This window comes from Protopterus annectens, chromosome 1.part0 (assembly GCF_019279795.1).
Source record: "Protopterus annectens isolate FY-2018-M chromosome 1.part0, PAN1.0, whole genome shotgun sequence".
Taxonomy (NCBI): Eukaryota; Metazoa; Chordata; order Ceratodontiformes; family Protopteridae; genus Protopterus; species Protopterus annectens.
Window position 1 is genome coordinate 1,536,922,758 of NC_056725.1, and position 26,658 is coordinate 1,536,949,415.

At 39.6% G+C, this 26,658-nt stretch overlaps 1 protein-coding gene across 2 annotated transcripts in view; it reads left to right on the top strand.

The window, feature by feature from the left end:
• CBY1 (chibby family member 1, beta catenin antagonist) overlaps positions 1–26,658 on the top strand; it is a 380,731-nt gene that overhangs the window by 258,988 nt on the left and 95,085 nt on the right. The gene's annotated exons all lie outside the window — the stretch shown is intronic.

Here is a 26,658-nt window from a genome sequence, read left to right on the forward strand (position 1 = left end):
ATCTCCTTCAGATCCGCAAACCTGCGTGACCTCCTGGCCATCTACTGCTGCCCCACTCCATAGCTAAACAATGGAACTCTCTCCCCACACACCTTCGCAACCTAACAATACAATTTTCAAATCTCAGCTACTCTCTCATCTTTCTTCCAAATGGGAATGCCCTTGCCACTCTCCAACTTAAACCCCTTCCCCCCTTATTCCACCTTGCACTGACTCATCCAACTACCTCTACCTTTACTTCATCCCACCCAAAACAATCTCTCTCCTACTAAAAACAAATTTTCTCTCTAATATCTATTGTATTATACTGTCCAATTTCAATTATACTATTACACCTCTCCATGCATAATATTTTCCTAACCTACTAATGGCTAGCAGCTATATATTTTGAAATGTTAAACCTACAAATGAGTTTATAACAAAAATATTCACTTTATGTACATGTTGAAATTTCTGTATTGAATTATGTATTTTCATTTTTGTAACATCATGACAAGTCAATTGCAAATATCATGGAGCTTATCTGTAAATGTTTACTTAGCTGTATGAACTATGTCCTTTTGTAACATGTTACCCCAGGGATTACTTCAGTGTCACTGCTTGACAGAGGCACAGCAAAATGATAGGCATAGTTTTTATTCAAACTAAAGGGGTGGCGAAAGCCACATAACTATGGGCTAGGCTTATAAATGCCCTTGGGCAGATAGCCTAGTATGAACCTATGAACCTATGTGAAATGTAACTTGCAGTTATTCTGGAGCTTTCCTCACAGGGCCACCACTGAAAACGGGCTCTTCTTGGCCCAGTGGACTTCCTCGGTCATCAGACTTAAATAAATGTCTAACACAGTGATGGCGAACCTAAGACATGCATGTCAAAGGTGACACACCATGGCGTTTTGGGTAACACACCAGTGTTCACCAACACCCATATTACCAAAGAAACTGAACAAGAATACAAGAAATATGTGACCCTGCACTAGTCATTAATTGATGTTAATCAAATCAAATGCAATGTGTTCTAATTTTTTTCAGTTCAATTCAAAATTACTATTAAAAGTAGGGTAATTTTTTGGTGCACTATTTTAAGCCCAATTATCAGTGAGCATTTTGTTTTCTCTATTGTAAGTCACTGATTTTTCTTTTACTTGTATAATACATAGCAGCAGACATGATTAGTCTTTATTTTTTTAAAATAAATGAATATGTAAAGAATTGTTTCTCTTTTATTCGGGGGAGGGGTGGCACGCCAACAGAGTCAAGATAGGCATTTTCTGAATTTTTGACACACCGAGCCCAAAAGGTTTGCCATCACTGGTCTAACAGCATTTGCATTGCATTTGTTTAGTTTAGCCAACTGTTTTCACAATTACTTAGGTCATTCTGTGGTTCTAAACTTTCTTTTGTATGCAGTTAATTAAAATACTTTGAAAGCAGTTTTAGTTCACCATTATCAGTCCAACCCATATAGTTCACTGCATAAACATAAAGCACATCCCCTGAAGCAAGTCTATAAGATTATGAAGATTTTTTTTAGTTTAAACTGTCTACATGCTGTCTCCCAAGATGTTAAAATAGATCCAGATCAGCACCCTCTGTAAAGAGGTAATATTTCAAACTAATTTTGGCTTCGTCAAGAAAGCTTTCATCATCATCTATAGTGCATCAGCAGAATGTTGCAGTTTTTGTGGTTCTTATTTAATTCTTGTCTCTGGTGTATTGCTAGAAATAAAGCAATTATGAAACTGCAGTTTGTAGCCTACTCAGGCACTGAAATTGTGTTTTTCTCTCATGCACAAATGTCATCTGTCAGGTTGTTGCAGGGTTTCTTTGTCCACAAATATGTGTTAACTTTCAAAAGACAACTTTTGAAGAATGCATGTGATAAGAAAAAGAAAAGTGGTCTATTTTTTCTTCTTTCCACTGCTACTGACATCTGAAAAACACTTGGGAATTTTGCTGCTATCCATACTACATATATAAGGTGTTTTGCAGACTGTCTCTTCATATAGTTGCCATTTTCCCTTTGCTAGTGAAAACAGAGTACTGTATCAAAAAAAAAAAAAAGGTGCCTACAAGCATATAGAAAAAAAGTATATGTAATGCAAAAATTACAGCTGAAATGTATTAGCTATGCAATGGAAAATGTTCTTTTAAATGAAAATAAAATCAACTATTTAAAAGGAGAAAACAGAATACTTTTTGCAGTAAGCTGCTTAAACTTAACTCTTGCTAGGAAAAGGCAGTTAATTCTGTATTTTTTCTCTTATGCATACTCCTGAGTGCTGCTAAATCAGGTAATCGCTTCTCTTTTCTTTTCAAGTGATTACTGGTATTCATCAGATTAATCACTGCTGCAGTAGACTTGGTGAAATGGGTTATATCTTGACAAGGATGTAACAGATGGCCAGCTTCCAAAGCTTCAGGCACCTTCCACTCCCAAACTGGCAGACAGCTTGAGCTGAGCTGACTAAAATACAAGTTTGGCTGTGAAGCTCTTCAGAGCTTTCTGTTGTTAAAGTTCACTGCCCTGTGAGGCTTTTAAGAATCAACTGTCAGCTTGTGCTTTCCTTTGCTGGGCAGATAAGTTTGCTTTGGGGGAAAAAATCTTCCATTTCCTTAATTTTGTTGCTGTTTTATTACTTTCCTCTTTAGGAAAGTTATTGTAAAGCTAGAACAGTGGCCTTTTAATGGACTTACTCAAAACGGTTTCTTTCAGTTTAGAAGTACTGTAAAGTAACTGAACATTTTTTTCTGGGAAGAAATTTTGTTTTTCTTTTATGGGGCTGACATAATGTTTTAAAGTGCTATTTACTATGCTTTTTTTTTCCTGTCAGAAAAGTGACTTTTGTGGACTGGTAGTGTTTACTGGCAGTTGTTGCTTGTCCTCCACAGAAAAGAGGCATCGTTTTTGGCTTGACTTACCCATGGTGTGTAGTTCTTCCAGCCACAAGGAAAAAGTTAAGTAAACAGTCTTTGCCACCACAGCAGGCTAGCAATTAGCCCAGCCACAGGTGGGTGACTGTGCTGTGGCCATTTGTTGTACCTCAGACCATTCATTTTTACCATGGATCCCTCTAGTGTAGCACCTACAGCCACTATGGACTGCAGGTTAGCCACATCCTCTGTGGCTGTTGGGATTCCCTCAGTGGGCAGAGGAGAGCCACTCTTTCTGTCCTCTGGGAGAGGGAACAGGGAAGGTTTTCCTGTTGCATCACAGTGCTGTGTCCATCCCTGGAGAAGGAGTTGCTGCCATTAGTAACCTGGTTGACCTAATTTTCCTTGTCAAAAAGAAACAGAAGACCACGCATGTATCTACTCTTCCTCAAGTTTCTTTGGATAAGGGTAGTTTACTGGGTCTGGCTCAGGGTTTAATTCAGGTTCGTGATCCTTTGAACGAGGGATATCACTTTTCCCGAAGAGATTCAAGATTCTGAATCTGAACACAAAGATGCAGGGATGGATACAAGGTTTTTCCTCAGATTTCTGATTCAGACTAAAAGGAGATCTCAGTTTCTGATTTCTGTCTGTGGGGGTTTCTCTTTCTCCGAGGCTCTTGCTAGAATGCAGAGCCAGATCATAGTCAAATGGGGCCCCAGGCAAGGTAATAGATCAGGGTCCCCCCGTAGTCATTCCAGTGTCCCATTACTTGGCTATTTCTCCCCAGTTACCATAAACACCGTTCAAACCTCAGTGTGTATACTGTTTTCTGCTTTACCTCTACAATGATTACAAATAATTGGATTTAGTTTAAAACTTTTATTTCAAATTTTATAGCACAAACTCTGATAGACGTTTGCTAAATGAGTCAATATAGTCTCACAATGAAAACAGACTTGGCATTAAAACTTCTCTGCCCTTGAAACTTGCATTCATTGAAATCCATGTTAAAAGAAAATGCATCTGGCCTGTGGTGGATAAAGTTTACTTTTGGGCTGCTTTCAAATCATAGACCCATGAGTTGTTTGAGTCACCTTCCTGATTGTATTAAATTATATTCCTTGTATAATACAGCAACACTTGTTAGAGTGTTTTAAATTTGTAGTTTTGAACATTTTTCCAGTTAACATTTTTTCAGTAAGCAATGAAATAAAATGTGTGAACCAATAATGACAAAACTGCCCAATTCAGAACATTTCAGCTATTAAAAAGCCACTCACACTGTCATTACAAGCCACCAGTATCGATCAGTATGCACAATCTCTGCAGAAGTAAGTCATCTGCATAATTCCATATTAAAGAGATGTGTAACTATTGAAGAGTTTGCTGCTAGCAAACAACTTTGTTTCAGTGTTTCATGTACAAATTCAGTTCTTATTGCCCTTGAAGAATAAATTGCCCAAGTTGCATTAAAAAAAAGATAAGCTGGTAATATTGCAATAGGCAGTGGATGGCAAACTGTTTATAGTTACTAGGCATCTCATCCAAAGAAGGACATATTCAGGACTGCATCACCCCACCCCCTCTTAAAGTACAACACAGTATCAGCAATCCATCTACATGCTGTGGGAGTAGAACCCACAACTTTCTGCATCAAAAGCAAATATGTGACCTGTTGTGCTACTAACAATATTTTTCAATTCTATTGTACAACAGTGATACCATTTGCTAAGCAAAACAGTTGCACATTGGAAATAAACTTAGCATGAGTAGCAGTAAACTTCTCTTCTCTTGAAGCTCACAATACCTTGCAGAATGCACCTGAAACTCAATTCCTTTAAAATGCACCAGAAAATTTAAATCTGATTGTCATTTTCATTCATTCCTTCCTCAACTGTTGGGTTTGGATCTGACTCTTGGATCCAATTCTGCCACTTTTTACAGCTCGTAGAACACTGAAAGCTTTCAAGCTTCTCTCTTACCCATAACACACTAGTCCCCTACCACACCTCAGATCTCATTTACAGCTTTCTTGTTCAAATGTTGTCGCTGTTAGTTCTTGAGTATATCCAGTGTTTAGTGAGTAGTTTAAAAATATATCTTTTATAACTTTCTATATATTTTTTTAACCTTCGTATCCTTTTAACTTTATCCTTGTTATACTTTTTGGTATATTTTTCCTTAATTACTATTGTTGGTAATTCTTTCCATTCTTCTGTCTTTTAGGTAGTTCTGTGTAATGTTTCATAGTTTATCTAAAAAAAAAAAACTCATGTTGGAAGAACCTTCAGGTTTTAAAAAATGTAAGGCTTGTAGCCAAAAGATCCCCTTATCAGATGCACATGAGTTGTGTATATTGTTTAGGCCCAGCCCATTTGAACACTGTATGCTACATATGCAAGGGCTTTAATCCAAGGGCCCTTATTAACTGGAAACATTAATTAATGTTAAGGGAATTAATGCCATCATTATCATCTGGTACAGCATCTGGGGCTCAACCCCCAAGAAAAGTGATAAAAAGGAGGCTAAAAAAGCATCTATTGGATCAGTCATGCTGTTTGCCGCCTTCTAAAATAGCTAAATCATCAGGTCCAACTCCATCGGATCCGAAGACCAAAACCTCCAGTCCTATTTCTTCTGATCAAAAATATAAGACCTTGGATCCAACCCCATCGGATCCAAAGAAACACAGAAATGTCTCTTCTCGGATCTAGTCTCCTCACAGTCTGGATCCAATAACATCCAGTTTCCCATTTCCTTTCCTGGAGAGATGCCACCATTTATGGACCTTGTCCATTGCTTCCTCTTCTCAATCTTACAGAAGTTTGACCCATGCAGATATGGATAGGATGATGAGGAAATTTCTCTTGATGCAAATTTTAATGGGGGGTTCTCCCGGCTCTTATCCTGTTCGGTCCAGAAATCTTTTTAAGTACTATCCCACCTATTTTGTCTCCTCCTCTGATCCGACCTTTGGTTTCAGAGGATTTGAAACCAAGAATCCCAGGTCTGTCCATATCAGATCTGAAGTTTGTTGTGTCTTCTACTCTGGTACAGTCTCAGAGTGGACCAGCTCTGAGCATGTCTGGGCAGGATGACTCTTGGAGCCATAGTGTCAGCATTGGATCCATTGTGTTGGAGTCTACTCTGAGATTGTTGAAGCCATCTCAACCCCTCAGACCCTCTGCCCGTGACAGCTGGGCTTTGAGCCCTGCTTCTAGTGGTTTGCCTTCAGGTTGGAGTCGACTGTTCAGAAGCATGTCTTCTTTGCGACATCAGTTTCTTGCTCCCCGAGGCATTCTGCTTTTGAGATAGTGGAGAGAGTTTTCTCTGCTCCAAGAGAAGGGATGCTTCCACATTCATTGGCTCCCACTTCTCAAACCAAGTTGTCTTTACATCAAGAACCTCAACTTCCTACACCACAAGGACAGCCAGCTCAAAGTATCCAGGAAACCCCTCAAGGTATATCGATTTCTTCTGATAATTCTCTGGAACATCCCATCAACTAATTCCCTAGGAAGGGAAAGTGCAAAATGACCTCAAGAGTCTGCCATGGACATTACTGATTTAGATGAGGAAGGGTCCCCTGAGATCACCACCTGACACTCTCTCATTTGGGGACATATTAGAAATCTTCAAGCAAAGGGGTGGTTGGTCAGCTGATGACCCTTCCCAAGAGGAATCACTATTTCCTGAAGCCTTTGGGTCTGGCCCATCTACCCACTGAGTGACTCCGTTCGCTGATGAATTTGTTCATTTGATCTCTCAATGGGAATGGGAAGAACCTAACTCTGTTGAGCTGATCCCCAAGAGACCACACAGGATACTGGCACCACCAAAGGACAGGGAATTTTGGAGCAAGGGAGTACCAGTTGATGCGAACTTGCACAGCAAAATTCTCTGTCCATCCCCCTAACAGGGAGTCTAGGACACTGGACAGATTTGGGAAGTGTGTATATGCTTCAGCAACCTTTGCACTTTGGTTACTGAACTATTTGGCACACTTTACCAGACTTCAGAGGGATTTGGTTAAAAACCCACCAAATCCCTTTCCGGGACCATTACTTCTGAAGCAGAGAGCTCTATTGCCTTACAGCTGGCTACCCTACAGTCCATTTCAAATTCATCCATGGGGCTCATTTCACATGCAGCTAAATGCACCTCAAGGGCAGCAGGATCGGGCATTTCCATTAGGAGGCATGCCTAGATGTGCCTGTGTGATTTCTCAGAGCCCTTCAAGTTTTCCTTCATCAGTGCTCCCTTTGATGAAGTCTTTATTTGTCCTCCAAACTTAAAGACACAATATCCAGGTATGAGCAGGATGGTAAGACCCTGTCTGTAGTGGACATTTGACTTGTCAAAGAACTTCTTTCTGAACCACATTTTTCAATCACCTCGTTGATTCCTAGGAAGTCCCAAGGTCCTTTCCATGATCTTTGTGGAGATGGTTCCCCCAGGGACAGAGGGGGGAACTCTAACGGAACACGCCAAACATGTGGCAGAGGATGCCTGTAGAACCAGGGGTCCAGAGATACTTTCTCTGAAAGATCCTATCAGTGCTCCTGAAAGGAGGTTCGATTGTCCACCTGTGGAGGCAGTCAGGCTCATTTATCCCTGCACCAGAGTGCCTGGCTAGAGAATACAAAAGGTACGTGGGTGCAGAGGATTATTTCCAGTGGTTATATAATACCCTTTTCCTTTCACTCCCCTTAACAGAGAACAAAATCCCCAATGTTCCACCCAGTCAGAGGAAAGTAGCAGCTCTGGAAATAAAAAAATGTTCTAGAAAGTAGTCATCCAAGAGGTCCCACCAGACCAGAGAGTTTGGAACTTGCACTAGATTCTTTAGTGCCAAAAAAAACAGGAGACTGTAGACCAATTTTGGATCTCAGCAGTCTGAACAAATTAGTTCAGTATACAAAGTTCCAGATGGTCACGGTTCAGTCCATTCAGCCTTTCCTGCACAAGGACTAGTGGATATGCTCAGTTGATCTTCAGGACACATACTATCATATAAAAAATGAACAAATGATCCAGAAGATACCTACGCTTCTGGCTGGGAACCAGTCATTACCAATTCAGAGATCTGCCCTTTGGTCTTACCATAGCCCCCAGGGTGCTCACGTGCATGGCAGTAGTAGCAGCTCCCTTGAGACTGCAAGGATTCCAGGTGTTTCCTTATGGATGACTGGCTCAACCAGGCATCACCTGACCAAAGCACGAGATTATGTACTCCACTTATGCTCCCACCTGGGAATTACTATCAGTCACAACAAATCTCAGCTAGAACCAACTCGGATATTGGATTTTATCAGAGCTTTGTTCAATACAGTATCCTTGACAGCTTCCCTTCCTTTACCAAGGGTACAAACCATACAAGTCCAGGTCAGAAAGCTCATACAAAATTCCTCTCTCTCTCTGTTAGCTCAATTGACTCTTCAGGCTTTGGGGTCAGTGTCTGCTGCAATAGTTTTGGTTCCATTAGCAAGTTAACACATGAGAATTCTTCAGTGGGCCCTAGCTACTCATTGGTCCATTCTACATCAACCCTTATCCACCCAAATCAAGATAACTCAGGCTTGCAAAAATGACCTCCTTTGGTGGATTCACTCCAGTCAGATAATGCAAGGTCACCCCTTCAGTTTTCCTCAGCCCAAGGCCAAAGTTACCACAGATGCTTCCCAGATCAAGTGGTGGTGAGGGCACTTCTTAGGAAAGACAGTCCAAGGCACATGGTACCTCGAAGACACCAGTATGAATATCAATGTCATAGAAATAAGAGCTGTCCTCCTCGAGTTGCAGACCTTTCAAGACTCTCTCCCCTCTTGGAACATTGCTACCCAGACAGACAATATGTCACTGGTCTGGTACTTCAACAGTTTGGAACCATATCTTACCCCTTGTGTTGAGAAGCTTTGAGAGTGCAGCAATGGGCGATCTCAACCAATCCATTTCTGAAAAAAACTCACTTTCTGGGGAAATCCAGCATCATAGCAGACAGGTTAAGCAGGTTCATTCTAATGCCTCATGAGTGGTCACCAACAATGAAAGTGGGAGAAAACATATTATGTCGATGGGGCCAACCTTACTGCAACCTCTATGCATTTCCCCTCAACAGGAAGTGCAGCAGGTACTTTGTCCTCAATCCCTCGCCGGGGTAGTCACTAAGAGATGCTCTTCTCCAAAATTGCTCCCCCATTCTTCTCTATGCTTTTCCAGCTGTACCTCTAACTCCCAAATTCCTTCAGAAAGCATCTCAATTGAAGAGCACAGTCATCATTGCAGCTTACTGGCCTCATCAAATTTCCCCATGGAATTGATCCATTTCCAGACGTACTGTCTCACCCATCATATATGATGCACCTGGATGTCTCAGGCCTGAAATTAACTGCATGGTTTCTCTACTTTCATTATTAGCAAGAAACTCCAGGCTCTCCTCACCTTTTCACCACATTCTTTTATCCTCACATAAAGCTTCTACTAGAAAAATTTACAGAAGTAAATGGAAAAGATTTGTCATTTTGGCACAGCCCAAGTGACACTGATCCTTTTTTAGCACCAGTACATAAGGTTCTAGAGTTTTTAGCAAACACTTTTAACAAAGGTGCCAGTTCTTCTACTGTTGAAGTACAACTAGCTACCATTTCTAACTTTCACATTGGGGATAAACAATTAGTCTTTAGCCTCTTTAAAACTTTGTAAGGCCTTTGTAAGAGGGACTTTACTTCTTAGACCCCATTTTAAACACCCAACTCCCCCATGAGATTTAAATTTAGTTTTACAATCCTTAACCCAGTCTCTCTTTGAACAATCAGCCAAATGTGAATTCAGATTTCTAAGTTGGAAGACTATCTTTTTAGTGGCCATTACATCTGCTAAAAGAGTATCAGAACTTCAAGCCCTATAGTCTAAACTTCTTAATTTGATTTTTCATAAAGATTAGGGTATCCTTACGAACTAACCCCTCCTTCCTTCTTAAGATGGGGTCAGAATCCAATATTAATCAAGCTATCAACTTTCCAGTCTTCTTTCTAAAATTTTTGAACAAAGGAGAATATATTCTGCATTGGCTGGATGTTCACAGCAGTTGTGTTTTTACTTACACAGGGCAAAAAATTTCAGGAAATCAAATCAATTATTTGTTTCCTTTTTAGATTCGGAATTGGGTAAAACAGTTAACAAAGTGACCTTAGCCAAATGGTTAACTGATTGTATTTCATTTGTTTACCAAAGATTGCTGTGACCTCTGCAAGAAAGGTATGTGAGTTGCAAGCTCTTTTGGTGAGTCAACTTTCTCTCATTTTCCACTGAAGCAGGGTTTCTTTTAGAACTGATCCTTTTTTCTGTCTAAAGTGGTATCAATCTACTTTAAGTCAAACTATATCCCTGTTGTCTTTCCTTTAAACTAAAAATGAAGGAGAAATGATACTCCATATATTGGAAGTCCACAGACAACTCTGATGCTATCTTGACAGAACTAAATCTTTCAGATCAGTTTTCATTTATTGTTTTTTTTTTCTTTAATTTGTCTTTAAAACAATAGATAAACAAATCAATTATGAAACAAATATCTACATAGGTCCTCAGCTGATCAATACATCAAAGTTATACATATCAACAATTAATATTTTTCAAACAAGTCTTAAAGTTTAAGCCAAGATTTATATGAATGTGTAATATTGGAAGTTCTCATCTTTATAGTATGCAATTCACTATTGCAAACAAATGTTGCCATACTGATAAATTCAACACTAGAGGGGGGAGCTTTACTTTTCCAATTTTTAGTAATTATTTTTTGACTACAGAAAGAATAGAGCAAAGAAGAGGCACTAGGGTCTTTGGAATTATCTCAAGAAGGATTCACTTCAGATGATAGTTTCTGAAATCTTGAAACTCATATGATCGAGACCATATGTTTGAGTTTTCAAAAACTCGAACATCAGAAGTGAAAATAAAAAAAAACACATTTAAACACGTTTTTGCAGGGGGGGCAAGCCCCCCCTGCACTCCCACACCCCTACTTAAATATACTAACTCCGAGATTGCACTACAGTGGAGAAAAGGGAAATCTCTTGTTCCACACTTCTGCAGACACTGTGGAACTTGAGATTTCCCAGTTCCCCGCTGTAGCACAATCTCGGACTTCTTATATTCAAGTAGCAGGGGTGCAGAGAGCTTGACCCCTGTACAATCCCTCACATAAGGCACTCACACACTTCAGATGTTCGAGTTTCTAAAAACTCAATCATATGGTCTCCACCATAAGAGTTTTGAGATTTCGGAAACTCATTCATCTGACGTGAACCCCTCAAGAATCGGAGTATTAAATTAAGATTTGGAAATATTACATCTGTCTGACCATAGAGCTTGAATGATGTTATTAATTTCTTTCCAAAAAGGATAGATGACTTCACATTCATATACTATATGCATCCAATCAACTATTATTTCAGAATCACATCTCCAGCATTTAATTGTTTGATTTGTACCTAATTTTAATTTTGTTAGAAGAAAAAAAGCTATATGTAAGAATTTCCAAGTGAACATTTTCCAGTATAATGAAGATGTGGTTTTATCTGTAGATTTTAATATTTTCTTGTATTCTTCAGAGTTTTCATTATTAAGTTTTGAGGAATAGTTCCAATAGTAATTGTCTAAATATGTGAAATCTAACTTAAGAATGTTATAAATTTGTGACAAATAATTTTTTTCATTGCATTATTATTGATAATTATTAAAAATTCCAGTAATCTGGGGAACAGTTTTTTATCTAGGTTAAATATCTTGTTTATTTATATGTTCTCAAAGTCTTTAATTATTTGTAAAATTAACCAATTCTCAGAGTATTGATTGTATTTGACCTTAAATTTTCAACAACATATACATCAGTACCATTTAATAACTGATGCCAGTGAATTAAGTTACTTTGTTGTTTCAGTACTAGCATTTTGTTGAAGTTATGTGTTTCTAAGCAGTCATTTGTATATGCAATTAGAAACACATAGAAAATAGTATGTCCTTTAATACACTGGTTAGAATATGTGAACTTTTGGAAAGAGGAAATGGTGTTATTTAAATAGGGAATTTGAGAAGAGGGTGTAATTCCATTTATGCAAAAATCTTTTAATAACCAGATAAAACTATTAGGGACTATATGTTTATGACTGGTTGTGATATATTTATTATTTACTAATAATATTTATTGATTTATTTATTTCCATTTCATATCATAAGATAAATGTATCCACAATGCTTTAACTTTTACAATTGTTGACGTAGCATACAATTGAATATCAGGGAATCCTGTTCCACCATTATCCCAATGTTTTCTGTGCTAATCAAAGGAAACTCTGGGTTTATTAGGATGCCAAAACAAGTTAATAGAATATTGTTTTACTTCATCAATTTTTTTGGTGGAAATAGTGATAAAGATTGTAAGACAAACAATATTTTAGGAAGAACTACCATCTTAATAAACATCAGTCATTCTTCCATGGTAAAGAAGGATTTATTCCAATTTGTGACTAAACTTAACATTTTTTCAACAACCTGTTGAAAGTTTGTTTGTATCATTTCTTTACTATTAGACATAATGGTTATACCAAGGTATTTCATTTGGTTGCTATTCCAATTGAAGTTGTAATATTTTTGTATAATGTTTTTATTTTTATTAATGACTAATGTACTTGTTTTATTATGATTAAATCTTAAGTCTGAGATTTCTTCAAAATGATTCATAGAACTAATTATATGTTTTAATGAATTTTCTATATTTCCTATTGCTAGTAAAATATCATGAGCAAAGAGCTTCTTTTTTTTTATATCATTAATGTTCTTATTGGATCTAATATTATTACAATGGGTTCTGTAGCTAATGCAAAATGTAAAGGTGATGATGGACAGCCTTGTTTTGTGCCTTTTTGTAATTTAAAGGAATTGGAAAGAAAATAACCTATTTTAACTAAAGCACAAGAGTTACTTAGAAATTAATGCAATTAGCTCAGGTGAGAAATTATACACTTCAAGTGTTTTAAACAGATACGACCAATTAATTGAGTCAAAAGCCTTATCTAAATTGAGACTAACGAAAGAAAGTTTTTTTATTTTTATTTGCGTAGTCTATTAATGTATGTACTCTTATTGTGTTATCCTGTACTTGTCTATTTAAAATTAACCCAGTTTGATCATTATTAATTAGTTTACTTATAAGTAGATTAATTATGTTAGCTAAACTGGACATGAACATCTTCTAGTCCACTTTTGATGAACACTTTGTAGGATCCTCATCTTGTTTTTAAAATAGGTGATCTAAGGGAAAATTTCCATGATGGGGGGGCTTTCTCTATAAACCTTATCTAATATTTTAACTGCATCATCCAGTAGTATTTTATATAGTTCTGGTAAAAGACCATCTAAGCCTGGCCCCTTATTATTTTTTTACTTTTTATTTGAGCTTTTATTTCTGTTAAAGTGAATGGTCTGTCATTTTTTTATTTGTTCACTTATTTTATTATTTATATTTTCCCTTAGAAAATTTTAATCTATATCATCATTATCTTGGTTATTTGTATTATTTATATTGTCATAAAATATTTTAAAGCCCTCAAAGAATACCTCTGATGTTGTTAATCTTTCCATTCATCACTGATTGGTTCGGTTCCAAGTTGGCCTTTTTACCATGCTCGGGCCAGCCAAAAAACTCTCAAGCCAAGTCTCTACCCAGGATGCCCTTCTCCCTTTTACCTCAGATCTCATTTGCCAAATAGCCATAAAGCTGCGTTTCAGCCAAGCTCTGAGCTAAGTGAAACTTTTTTGATATTTGTGTGAAAAATTGTGGCTATCTTCATATTTTATTAAGCTATTAGTTCTTCTAGTGTTTTTCTTCTGTCTGACCTTGGTTTTTCCTCTCTACCCGTAGTTACCATTGCTGCACTTTCAAGTACCATTGTTGGTACAGCCTTTCTCCATTACCCTTGTGGTATTTCTTCAGTACCATAGTACTGAAGAATAGTACAAGAACTCCCTGAACATCACCATGAACCCACTCCAACCCCCAAAAATCCACAACCTTGAACTAATTGCTCTAAAGATTCGCCTAAACAACCAAAAAAGTATTAATCTCATAGTAACTTATCTACCACCAGGCAAAAATATTGAAAACCTAGAACTAATCCTCAGTTGGCTTGCTACCAACTATCCCCAAGAAACCATAATTCTAGGGGATGTTAACATTAACTGGGCCCTCTATTCGAACTCCCAAATCCTCTCCCCGTTAACTTACATGGCTTCTCACAAAATATTTTATCTCCCACCAGAATTGGTAATGCTCAACAAAAAGAGAGCATCCTTGACTGGATACTTACAAACAAGGCTCCAAATAATTATACTACAGGGACCCTTCCCAATGACCTTAGTGACCACCTGATTACCTTTATTATAAAGCACAAGTGTCCAACTTCAAATCATCCACAATCCAGACTAGTCAGGAACAGTAAGAATTTTGTCCCAGACCATTTTATTGCAGAACTTAAGACATGCAATTGGTCCATCCTAAAAACCTTACCCATAGATGAGAGTGTGTTATATTTTAATAACACTTTCCTAAAAATACTTGACTCGCATGCTCCTAAGCGTCTTACTAGAACTAAGGTACGCATCTCACCCTGGCTAACAAAGGACACTAAAGCCAAAATTAAACATCGAGACAAGGCCTGGCACAAATGGAGAGCCTCTAAAACTCCACTAGATCGCATCAAGTTTCTCCAACTTAGAAACTCAACTAAAACAGCCGTATTGTCTGACAAAAAACAGTATTACTGCCACCTCCAAAATAAACACCAGAATAACCCCAAGAAATTCTGGGCCGGTTTTAATCACCTCCTTCATCCAGGTAAACCCACCACCCCTACCCCTGAAAAACTCATTGGTAAAGATACTAGAGAAATAGCTAACACCTTTAATTCATTTTTCACAGAAACCATCCAGTCCCTCGCCAACCAACTTACTACTTCTTCCTCGGCTACACCCTCAACCAAAGTCCCAACTCAACCCACCTTTAACCTCCAACCCGTACCTACCTCCTATATTAGAACCCTCCTAAATAAACTCAAACCAACCACCTTAGCGGCTGACTTACTCCCAGCCAACTACCTACAAATTGCATCTAATGCCATAGCCTACCCTGTTTCTATCTTGGTTAACGGACCATTTCAGAAGCTTCTATTCCCTCTATTTGGAAAATCTCCCACATCATCCCTTTACATAAAGGTGGATCTTCCACTGACACATCAAACTACAGACCCATAGCTATATTATCTCCTCTAGCCAAAATCATGGAACGCTGCATTCACAAGCAGCTCATTACCCATCTTACTCGAAACAATCTCCTGTCTCACACCCAGCACGGCTTTCGCCCCCATCATAGCACAACTACTGCTCTCCTTTCCTTTGTTGACTCAGTTAACCACAATCGGAACAATAAATTAATATCCTCTGCGCTCTTTCTTGATCTATCCAAAGCCTTCGACATGGTCAATCACCAACAGTTGATCCACACACTGGAGGCATACTACCTTAGCAAGACTACCATAGACTGGTTTAATGACTACCTTTCTCATAGAAATCAGGCTGTTCTATGGGAAAATAGCTTATCTGACCTACTCCCCACAAATATCGGTGTCCCCCAAGGATCTATCCTTGGTCCTCTTCTTTTCTCCATATTTATTAATGATCTGCACTCTATCATTCCCAAAGCCACCTGTATACAATATGCAGACGACTCCACCCTGATCTGCTCCGACAGCTCCCTCGACAAACTCCAAGTTGCAACCCAAAACTGTTTTTCCCTAGTTGAAAAAAGGTTCTTGGAACTAAAACTCTTACTTAACCCATCCAAAACCAAATTACTTCTGTTTTTCCCCACTACTTCTACCCCTCAAGGAAATGAATCTCCTAGCTCCAACCACCCCATCATTCACGTGACATCCAATAATGGGACCATAATCGACCCTGTCTCCCACACCAAACTACTAAGTGTGAACATAGACCACAAGCTTAAATTTGATACTCATATCAACCTGACCATTAAGTCGGTAAACAAGAAACTTGGGTCCATGTATAGAATTAAGAACTTCCTAACCCCACACACTAAATTAACAATTGCCCGGACCCACCTCCTTTCCACACTCCTCTATGCCTCCCCGATATTCTCCTTCCTTAATAAAAGAGAACTCAACAAACTATCTACAACCTATAACCACATAGCTAGATTTATAACAGGAATGCCCTATCGTACACATCACTGTAACAATCTCAGAACATTAGATTGGTTAGAACTACCTAACATTCTCAAACTCAATCAACTCATTGAGGCATTCAAAACAATCCACCATCCTGACAAAACCCCCTCAATGACCAAAATATTCACCCCCTACTTTAACCTTACATCCCTTAGATCATCCAAAAGCTTACAAATTCAAACTATTAAATCTAACAATTCAGGAGGTGAAGCACTCTATGCTAATTCCATTGGAAAATCCTGGAATGCTCTCCCAAACAACCTAAGACACGAGACCTCACTCCACCAATTCAAAAAACAACTCAAAGATCTCCTAAAATCCGAATGGCTATGCCCATGCTCTAATCCTGATTAATAGCAAACATCCCAGTACTACCTAATTTCCACCCAATCCAAAATCCAAGGGTCTTCATTGTAGTTAGGATACTCCAACTACCTAAGACTGTTTTACCTCTTTAAATTATTTGTATAACCCTTTTACTTGTTCATTTGACTTTGAATGTAATACTTTGTATCTTATCTCCTGTTGTTTTTTGTCATAACTACCCTCTGTGGAGCTTTTCTCCCCGGGCCTCTACTGAAAATGGACATGTATCCAGTTAGACTAGCCCGGTCAACAAATGTAAAATAAATAAAATAAATAAATAAATAAAATAAAAATAGTTGGTATTGTTTAACCTATTAGTTGCCTTTTATTCAGGTGTTTCCTTTCTTTTTTCTATCATACCAGTGTATTGTTATATTTGTGACTTTTTTGAACAGAGTTGACTTTGATTATAGTTGGATTATACAGTTGGCCTTTAGTGTTTTTTTTTTCTCTATCAAGATGTTGGATAAGAAGAGTACTTCAGGTTTTAAGCATTGTACTTCATGTAAGGGCAAGTTACCTAACAGTGATTCTCATGATGACGGTGTATACTGTTTGGGAGTGTCCCACCTTTCAGTGCAACCTCCATGTGACATTTGTCAGAGTTTCAGTCAACACACTCTTAATGAACACAAAAATAAACTCATTCTGAAAGGGTTACTCAAGTCTCCTTTCTCAGTGGCCATTTCTGCGATGGAGGTCTCAGCCCCTCTTTCCAAAGGACAAAAAGAGATCCCACTCTGTTCCTTCTTTACCATTGGGTGATCAGAGCAAGCCTGGGAAATCAAAGGTCCCAAAGTTATCTTCGGAGCATAAATCAGCCTCCTTGGCTCCGTCTTCTTCGGCTCTGACCATCTCAAAACCATCAATACCGGCACCCATTTTGGCATCGGTCCTGTCTCCGGAACCGATCATAGACCTTACTACGCCTATTTTGACTTCAGCACCTGTGGCCACTTCAGCTCAGGGCACACCTTCGACTACGTCATTAGTTTCCATTTTGGAACTGACCGTTTCAGCTCCGAGTACCACTTCGGCACAGAGTGTTGTACCAACCTCACTGGGTTTGACCCCTTTACTTCCGGTCTTGAAACTAGAGACTTCAGTGCCTGCAGACCTTGCACCACAGACCTAATACTCCCCCTCCATAGATCCATTTCTGGGCCAAGCGTATAGCCCCTTCATCGAGCATCCTGACTCCCTGTCTGGGGTATCCACTAGATCCACTTCTGCTCCGACATCTTTCTTGAAACCCATCACCTCAGCGCCTGTGGTACATCTCACGCCAGCTCCGTGTTTGTCCCATTGATCTTCGGTTCTTGCTGAACCAGTCCTTCCTTAATCTGGGGATTGGGAGACGGGCACGTCGGCCTGGGGTATGGAGCCACCTCTCTCCTCAATGCCGATAGACACGTCCACACCGATCATGCTTGAGGCTCCATCTGTGGGGGTGGGTTCGTTGGAGTGGGGTGTGACCCCGCTCCTGAGGTTGTCTTTCTTGGTTCCGGGCTCCCATCCCTCTTTGGGCGGGCCTGCCTTCTGCGCGATGGAGAGAGCTCTTGCTTCTGGCAGCACTCCTTCAATGTCGGAACCCCAGTTTTCATCCCCTGAGCTACAGCTGTCACAGACCACCCCCAGGACACCGGGCAGAGAAGCCGCAGGACACCCTTGTTCAGGGTACCCACTCTTCTGAGTCCTCCTAGAGAACCCCCACTGAGGAGCCCCCTTAAAGAAGACATGCAAGAGGAAGCACATGGACTCACCCAAGGAGTCCTTAATGGAAGACATGGATTGCAGTGATGGTCAAGGGTCCCCACGGTCACCTCCTGATGATGTCTCCTTCAGAGACATCCTGGAAATGTTAAAGCAGAAAGGTGACTGGAAGCCCTCCAACCCTTCTTCTGTGGAGTCAGTGTTCCTGCAGGGTTTTCCCGCCTGGCCTTCTACCTCTTGGGTGACCCCGCCTGCCGATGAGCTCGTCCAGCCCATCATGCAGCATGCTTGGAAGAACCCTGATTCAATTGAGATGATCCCTTGGAGACCAGACAAAATTCTTTCCCCTCCTGAGGAGAACCCGCATTGGTTCAAAGGGTTACCAGTTGATGCTATGGTGGTGGCGGCGGCCACAAAAAGGGACTTGGCTGAGAAAATTCCCACTGTCCACCCACCCAACAGGGAGTCCTGGGCAGTGTTTTATATGTATTTATGTATGTAATATGCCTTGGAATAATATAAATGCATAGTTTTATGTAATAATTCTTTTAAATATATTTAAGGAAAGTATTATATTTTATTTAAAAGGTTCCTTTAAATTTTGATTGTTAATTAGTGTGATAGGTAGGCTGAAGCATGTGATTTACTTGTATCTCCTATTTAAATACTGAATACATTTAATTGATTTGTACTGATGAAGGGTGTAGACCCGAAAGCTTTGCAATAAAGTGTTTGGTGTGTTTTAGAGTTGTCGTTGGATAAATTGAGCAGTGGCACCATTGTTTTTTAGTTGGAGTCCTGGGCAGTGGACAGACTTGGGAAGCATGTTTTTGCATCAGGGACCTTTGTCATATGTTCCCTGAATTATTTGGCACATTTTACGAGGCTCCAGAGGGTCTTGATTTTCATACTCTCTGGGACGCTCACAGAACAGTTGTCTGACAAGGTCAGGGACAAAGTGGCCTCACAGCTTGCAACCCTGGAATCAATATCCAACTTGTCCATGAGGTTTTTGTCACATGCAACCGAAGGGGCAGCTAGAGCAGTGGGTTCAGGCATTGTTATGAGGCATCATGCACTCGCATTTGTGACCTCGCAAACCCCTTCAATTCTTCCTTTCTGAAGGCTCCCATCGAAGCTTTGTCCCTTTTTTGGCCCCAAATTGAAGGACACACTAGCCAGGTGCGGGCAAGATGGAAAGACCCTTTCTGCCATAGGCCTATGGTTTTTCAATCCTCAACATACCTTCTCCAGGAATCAGAGAAGTGGAAAGATGTGGCATAAGAAATCACAGGGTCCCTTCCATGCCACATGTGGTGATGATACTCCCAAAGGCAGAGAGGGTAACAATTCCGTAAGACACCCCTATAGAAGCAGAGGGGGTCCTCGCAATCAGGGCTCCAGGGATTCCTTCTCTGGACAGCTTTATCAGTGCTCCTGAGGAGCAGCCCGATTGCTTACCTCTGGAAACAGTTGGGGTCATTTCTCTCTGCACCACGCTGCCTAGAAATCCATCACCACCGATCGTTGGGTGCAGAGCATTATCACCAGAGGTTACACCATTCCCCTTTCTTGTCAGCTAAATTTCCCTAGAAAACTTCCCGACATTCTACCCAGTCAAAGGGAAGAAGCAGCTTCAGAGATTATAAAGCTGTCTCAAAAAAGAGACATCCAACCATTCCCACCAGACCAGCGTGGATCCAGATTTTACTCGAGATTCTTTTTGGTGCAAAAACAGACAGGACTGGAGACCAATTTTGGATCTCAGCAGCTTAAACAAGTCTGTCACCCAAACCAAATTTCAGATTGTCATCATTCAGTCCATTCTCCCCTTTTTAAGAGAAGGCGATTGGATGTGCTCTATAGATCTCCAGGATGAGTATTACCACATCAAGATGGACAAATGGCTCCAGGAGTCTGCTTCGCTTTTGGCTAGGAGCCAGTCATTATCATTCCGTGCCCTGCTGTTCGGTCTGTATACAGCCCCCAGTGTGTTCACGAAATGCATGGCAGTGGTAACAGCTTACTTGAGACTAAAAGGATTCCGGGTGTTTCCATATTTGGACGACTTGGCTCCTTACCACCCCCATGAGCATCTTCTGGTAACAGCACTACATTATACTTTCTCTCTGGAATAATTGTTGGGAATAACTACATTGGGAGAAATCAAACCTTGTCCCTGCACAACAAATAGAGTTCATTGGCACAGTGTTCAATACTCGGTACTGTCTGGTATCACTCCCAGTTCACAGACTCCATCGATTGAGGCTTCAACTCCTGGTGATACTCTCACAAACAACAGTTTCTGCAAGGGAAGTTCTTCAGGCCGTAGGTTCTATGGCAGCATCAATCCTAATAGTACTTCTAGCAAAGCTACACATGCGGATTCTGCAATGGCTCCTTCTGTGTCAGTGGTTCCCAAACTATCACCCCCTCAGTTACCAGATTCGAATAACCAACTCCTGCGAACAGGACCTGCGTTGGTGGATGAGGCCAGATGTAGAACTTTGGAGTCACCCATTTCAGTCTCCTCAGCCAACAGCCATTGTGACCATGGATGCTTCCCTGATCAGGTGGGGGGGCCATTTCCAGGGAAAGACTGCCCAAGGCACTTGGTCCACCTACATATCAGTTTTCTGGAACTGAGAGCTGTGCTGTTAGCGTTGCAGGCCTTCCATCGGGCTCTCCCTTCCAGGACAATTGCAATTCAATCAGACAATATGTCAGTGGTCTGGTATATCAACAATCAAGGAGAAACCAAGTCCTATCCCCTATGTTGAGAAACCATGAGAATTTGGCAGTGGACGATAGCGTCCAACTGCTTTCTAATAGCAACGGATATCCCGGGGAGCTCAAACGTGATTGCAGACAAGCTGAGCAGATGCATCCTCTCCTGCCTCACGAATTGTCCCTCAACCCCGAGGTGGCATCAGCAATCTTCAGCCACTGGGGCCAGCCCTGCTGCGATCTTTTCGCCTCCCCATCAAACACCAAGTGCAGCAGCTATTTCGCTGTACTTCCCCCAGAAGGGGAGTCATCGAGGGACACTCTAATCCACGATTGGCCCACGGGACTTCTTTACGCTTATCCCCCATCCCGCTGATCCCACAATTTCTAAAGAAAGCTCTTCAGTTGAGATGCAAGGTGATTCTCATAGCCCCATTCTGGCCTTGACAAGTTCGGTTCCCCTTCCTTCGGCCTCACCTAGTATACCCAGTGTGTATTCTGGACCCTCTACCAGATCCGATTACATACCCCCAAGGGTTGAGTCACACAAATCTGTCCAATCTCAAGCTACCAGCTTGGTTTCTCCACTTCCACTAGTAGCCAGGCAAGCTAATCTCTCCTCGCCTGTTTAAGACATCATTCTGGCCTCTCATAAACCATCCACCAGAAGACTATACCAGAATAACTGGAAAAGATTCTCCATATTCTCCATCTGGTCCTAGGATAACATGCTAGACCCATATTTGGCTCCAGTTACTGCAGTGCTTCAGTACTTGGCTAGTTTTTTTGATAATGGAGCCTCTGCCTCTACCATATGAGTACATCTAGCGGCAATTTCCAATTTCCACAGTGGTATAGATGGCACCCCTCTTATCTCTGTATGCATTTGCAAGGCTTTCCTCAAGGGGACTTCTCATATCAGGCCTCCTGTCAGACAGCCCATGGAACCTCACTGTAGTCCTTCAGTCTTTGACTCAGAAACCTTTTGAACCTGCTGCACAGTGTGACCTAAAGTTTTTGTCTTGGAAATCCTTGTTCTTGGTAGCCATCACATGTGCTAGAAGAGTCTCGGAGCTGCAGGCATTGTGTATCAAGAGGCCCTATCTGGTCTTTCAGAAAGACAGAGTATCACTTCAGACAAATCCATCCTTTCTCTCCAAAGTTGTTTCTGAATTCTCCATAAACCAGACCATTGACTTACCAGTGTTCTTTCCGAATTTTGCCAATAGAGAAGAGTACTGCCTTCACTCTTTAGATGTACATAGACAATTGAGATTTTATCCAGGCAGAACCAAACCTATCCGTAAATCTGAACAGCTTTTCATCTCCTGTTCTGGGCCCAGAATGGAAGAGGCGGTTTCCAATGTTACTTTATCAAAATGGCTAAGGGACTGCATACGTTTCATCTATTCCCTCAGTAATGTACCTATGCCAAAGGTTAAAGCTCACTCCACTAGATCTATGGCAACATATGTAGCTTTCCATTCCAGGGCTTCCATGGATGACATCTGTGCAGCAGCTACTTGGGCTAAGCCTCATACCTTTATCAATCAATACAAATTGGACTTGGTCTCCAGAGGGAGAGCTGCCTTCGGCTCAGTGGTACTCAGGAATGTTCTTCCATAAGGGCCACCCATGGACCTCAAGGTAGCTTGGGATACTGTCCCATCAGTGATGAATGGAAAGAAGATTAACAACATCAGATAAATAAGTTATGTCTTACCATAACGTTCCATCTGTGTTGTTCATCTTCTTTCATTCATCACTGATGGGTTTGGTTCCGAGCCCTCGGAACCAAGTCGGCCTTTTTATCAAGCTCGTGCCAGCCAAAAAACTCTTGAGTTAAGTCTCTCTACTCAGAATGCCCTTCTCCCTATTACCTCAGAATGAGTTTGCTAGAGAAAAGGAAGTAAAGCCGAGGCCACTTCTGCGCAACTACCCTAGGGCACCACTTAGACCCAAAGCACCCCCCAGGAGCCTTTGGATGGGGAAGGAGGGTGGGAAGTGATGAATGAAAGAAGATAAACAACATCAGATAAATAAGTTATGTCTTACCATAATGTTCTATCTGTGTTGTTTATCTTCTTTCATTCATCACTTCCCACCCTCCTTCCCCATCCAAAGGCTCCTGGTCTAAGTGGTGCCCTAGGGTAGTTGCGCAGAAGTGGCCTCGGCTTTACTTCCTTTTCTCTAGCAAACTCATTCTGAGGTAATAGGGAGAAGGGCATTCTGAGTAGAGACTTAACTCGAGAGTTTTTTGGCTGGCACGAGCTTGATAAAAAGGCCGACTTGGTTCCGAGGGCTCGGAACCAAACCCATCAGTGATGAATGAAAGAAGATGAACAACACAGATGGAACGTTATGGTAAGACATAACTTATTTTTCTTTCTTATCACACACACACATATAAAATGTATACACACACACACACACACACATATGTGTGTGTGTTATAATTTCTTTCATATGATGTAATTAATTTTCTTTCATCTAAGAGCATGTTTATGCAAGCTAAAAGGGTTTACTGAGTATGCCTGAAGTTTGTTTTTCCAAGTTTATTGAAACTTTGAGTTAGAATTTCTACATAGTATCTAAGTATTTTTTTGCATCTTTAGTTCCAACCCCTTGAATCCAATAAAAGTTCACCAGTGTCTATAGTTTTTTGTTCCACTCAATTATGACAATGATAAAAATACAATTTTTATCAACATAAGTATCTTTTACTTTAGGCATTACTGGTACATTTTTCCATAAAATGAGGGTGCCTCGTATTTTAGCTCAAAAGACAGAACCTGCTAAAACCAAATAATTCTTTAATGAAAGTTTGTTTGGGTCTTTATTAAGTAAATGTGTTTCCTGTAGAAATACTGTTTGAGCTTTATGTACTTGCAAGTATTTGAACAGACGCCCTCTCTTTACTGGATTATTCAATCCATTAATATTAATAGATATGAATTTAAAATTAGACATTTATATAAGAGAGAAAAAAAAACAGGTATAATGATATCACGTTTATGTACAGAAGTTATTATATACTTTATATATAACCGTATGAAATCTTCAGCTGAGGACAAAACTTTTGAAACACATAAAAAATTGCCTAATGATAAAACCTTAAAGCATTCTACCATGGAGTAATGTGTTCCTAGTTTGTTGAAAAAGACAAACTACCTCTCAAACTCTCCATTAGACTAACAACGCTTAGCTCCTGCTTCTGATTCATATTGTGTGTCATATTTTTAACATACATCATCTTTAAAAAGATTGTCAGTAAGTTGTTATGCATAAGAAAAGTTAAATAGGTGATCAGAATCTTTACTGTAACTTGACCAAACTAAATATCTGTACAATCCTCTTTCCCTGTACCTCACATTATCTCCCTGGTCTACTATAGGAAGGACGTCTGTTGTTATTTTCTATTTATTAATTTATCGGTCATATGATTTTACATTTTTTTCTTTTATTTACTATGTGTAAAGTTGTTCATAGGATCATAAGTTCATAAATTATTACCAGGCTAACTGTCTTTGTGGGCCATTCCAAGCCCTGCCTATTACCCCATGTGACAATCAAACCTTGCACCTTATGCCTATAATGTGAACACCTTAACCACTGTGCCAACCTCCCATTCTTGTAGACATATTTATATGCTTTAACTATATGCATATTTACTTATTCTGACCTCTTTCTATTTGTGTTTGTATACTGTGTCTTGTACTATAACTGTATTCCTAGGTTTTATATTTTAGCTATAATCCTAGTGTAGAGTATCATATAATCGAACATTTATATTTACCCATATGTGTTTGATACTGTATAATCTAGTAGTACTGTTAGACTCAGTCTTATTTTTCCTTAAATATTAGCATCAGTCCTATTTTTTCCTTAAATGTTATGTCTAATAGTATGTGAACAAACATCTGAAAAATCTCCTTTTTAAGATTCAGACTTTCCATAATAAATTGTTTTGAGGTGTTAAGTTTTGTTAGCATTAAAAAGAGATAATAGAGAAACACAATCCTAATTTTTTTAATCAGAAGTGTCATTCTATAGGCTGTTATATAATCTATATTTTTGGCATACTGCAACCTTTTAGAACTATTTAATAGCCGACATTGGTTTAGAATGCAATCCACTGTATTTTGCTTATTTAACTTGCATTCATTAACACCTTAGTACATGATTCAAAATATTATGATTTTTTTACTTTAACCTGGACAGTTCTTAGAACTTTCAGAACTCCCGCAGGATCACAAAAGTGCTCATGATTCTAATTAAGCTGCTTCAAGCTGGTCCTCATGACAAGGGCTTGCAAATGAATAGTGTATCAGCTACAATTCACACAAAAGCATTCACAAGTGAATCCAAGCCACCCCTACATTATGCATCAATTCCCCCAACCCTTCCAAACCACTAAACATCCAACAAAAACATTTCAAAGTATGCTAACCACTAAAAAGCTATTATATTTAAAGAAATAACATTTAATGATTTTGCAAGCACTATTTGAATGAGATGTTTAATATAAAGCAGACTGTCATTTTTTAAAGGAAACATAGCATGTAAACTTGCATTAAACGAATGACAGCTGTGTGATCCATATTTAACTTGTAAAAGTGTGAATGTTACTCTAATTGTTTGATATAATTCCAATAGCAACTTTTATATATGTAAAAAGCTAATTTTTAATACTTTGTTTACAACATAGCATGTCTTTCTTGGGTGCTTTTGAATGTCAAGTATATGATCAGTAGCACACTACTGGACCATTTTAAGAACCCAGAATGTTACTTAACATGTCTCTTTAGTGTCATTTGTTGTTTCTTGTATTATATTTAATAGTACATTACTCAGCTATTCCAAGATATCAGAAAATGTGCCACCTAACATAAGTTCCATCATAATAATGATTAACTTTTAATAAAATGAATAGTTTAAACTTTTAAACACTAAATGAAAATAAGTGGCTTTAATTTCATACATAGCTAAAAGAATCGATCTTTAATACTTCATTCTTGTGAAGGTAAGAAGTGACAGCTGGTGTCAAAACAGACTCTTTTCAAGTGGTTGTCTAAGGCTATTCACCTTTTGTTATACTCACCATGACAAAACTATTTCAGGCAGGATCAGGACCCATTCTGCTAAGGCCTTGGCGTCTTCTATGGCTTTTTTTTTAAATGGTTGGATTCAAGAAGCTGCTTCTTGGTCCTCTGTGCATACTTTTGTAAAGTGATCCCTATTACGCTGTCGCAAATGCAGGTTGTCGAATACGTCTTTGTCGAACTGTAAAGCGTGAAAAGGCAAAATAGCGAAGCGGCTTTTCAGCGAATTCTTTCCCTGGGAAAGAATTTGTTTGGCTGCTTTCACTACTTTGCCTTTTTGGCCTGTAGTGCGATCTCAGAGTTGATATATTTAAGTAGGGGAGTGTGGGGGGCGAAGCCCCTCCACATTAAGTAATGGTTTACAGTCTTTTTTTTTTTTTTTCGGAACAGCGATTGTTTTCCATTGGAAAACAATCGCTGTTCTGAAGTTTCGACGTTTTAAGTTTTCACTTAAATGGGGTTGATTGTCTGTCATTCGCTCTTCTGATCGTGCAATATGATAATATAGACCCTTGCAAAGCAATGTCAGCTTGATTTCTTCTCTAGGTCCAGATCAAGCTTTGCTTGGGACAT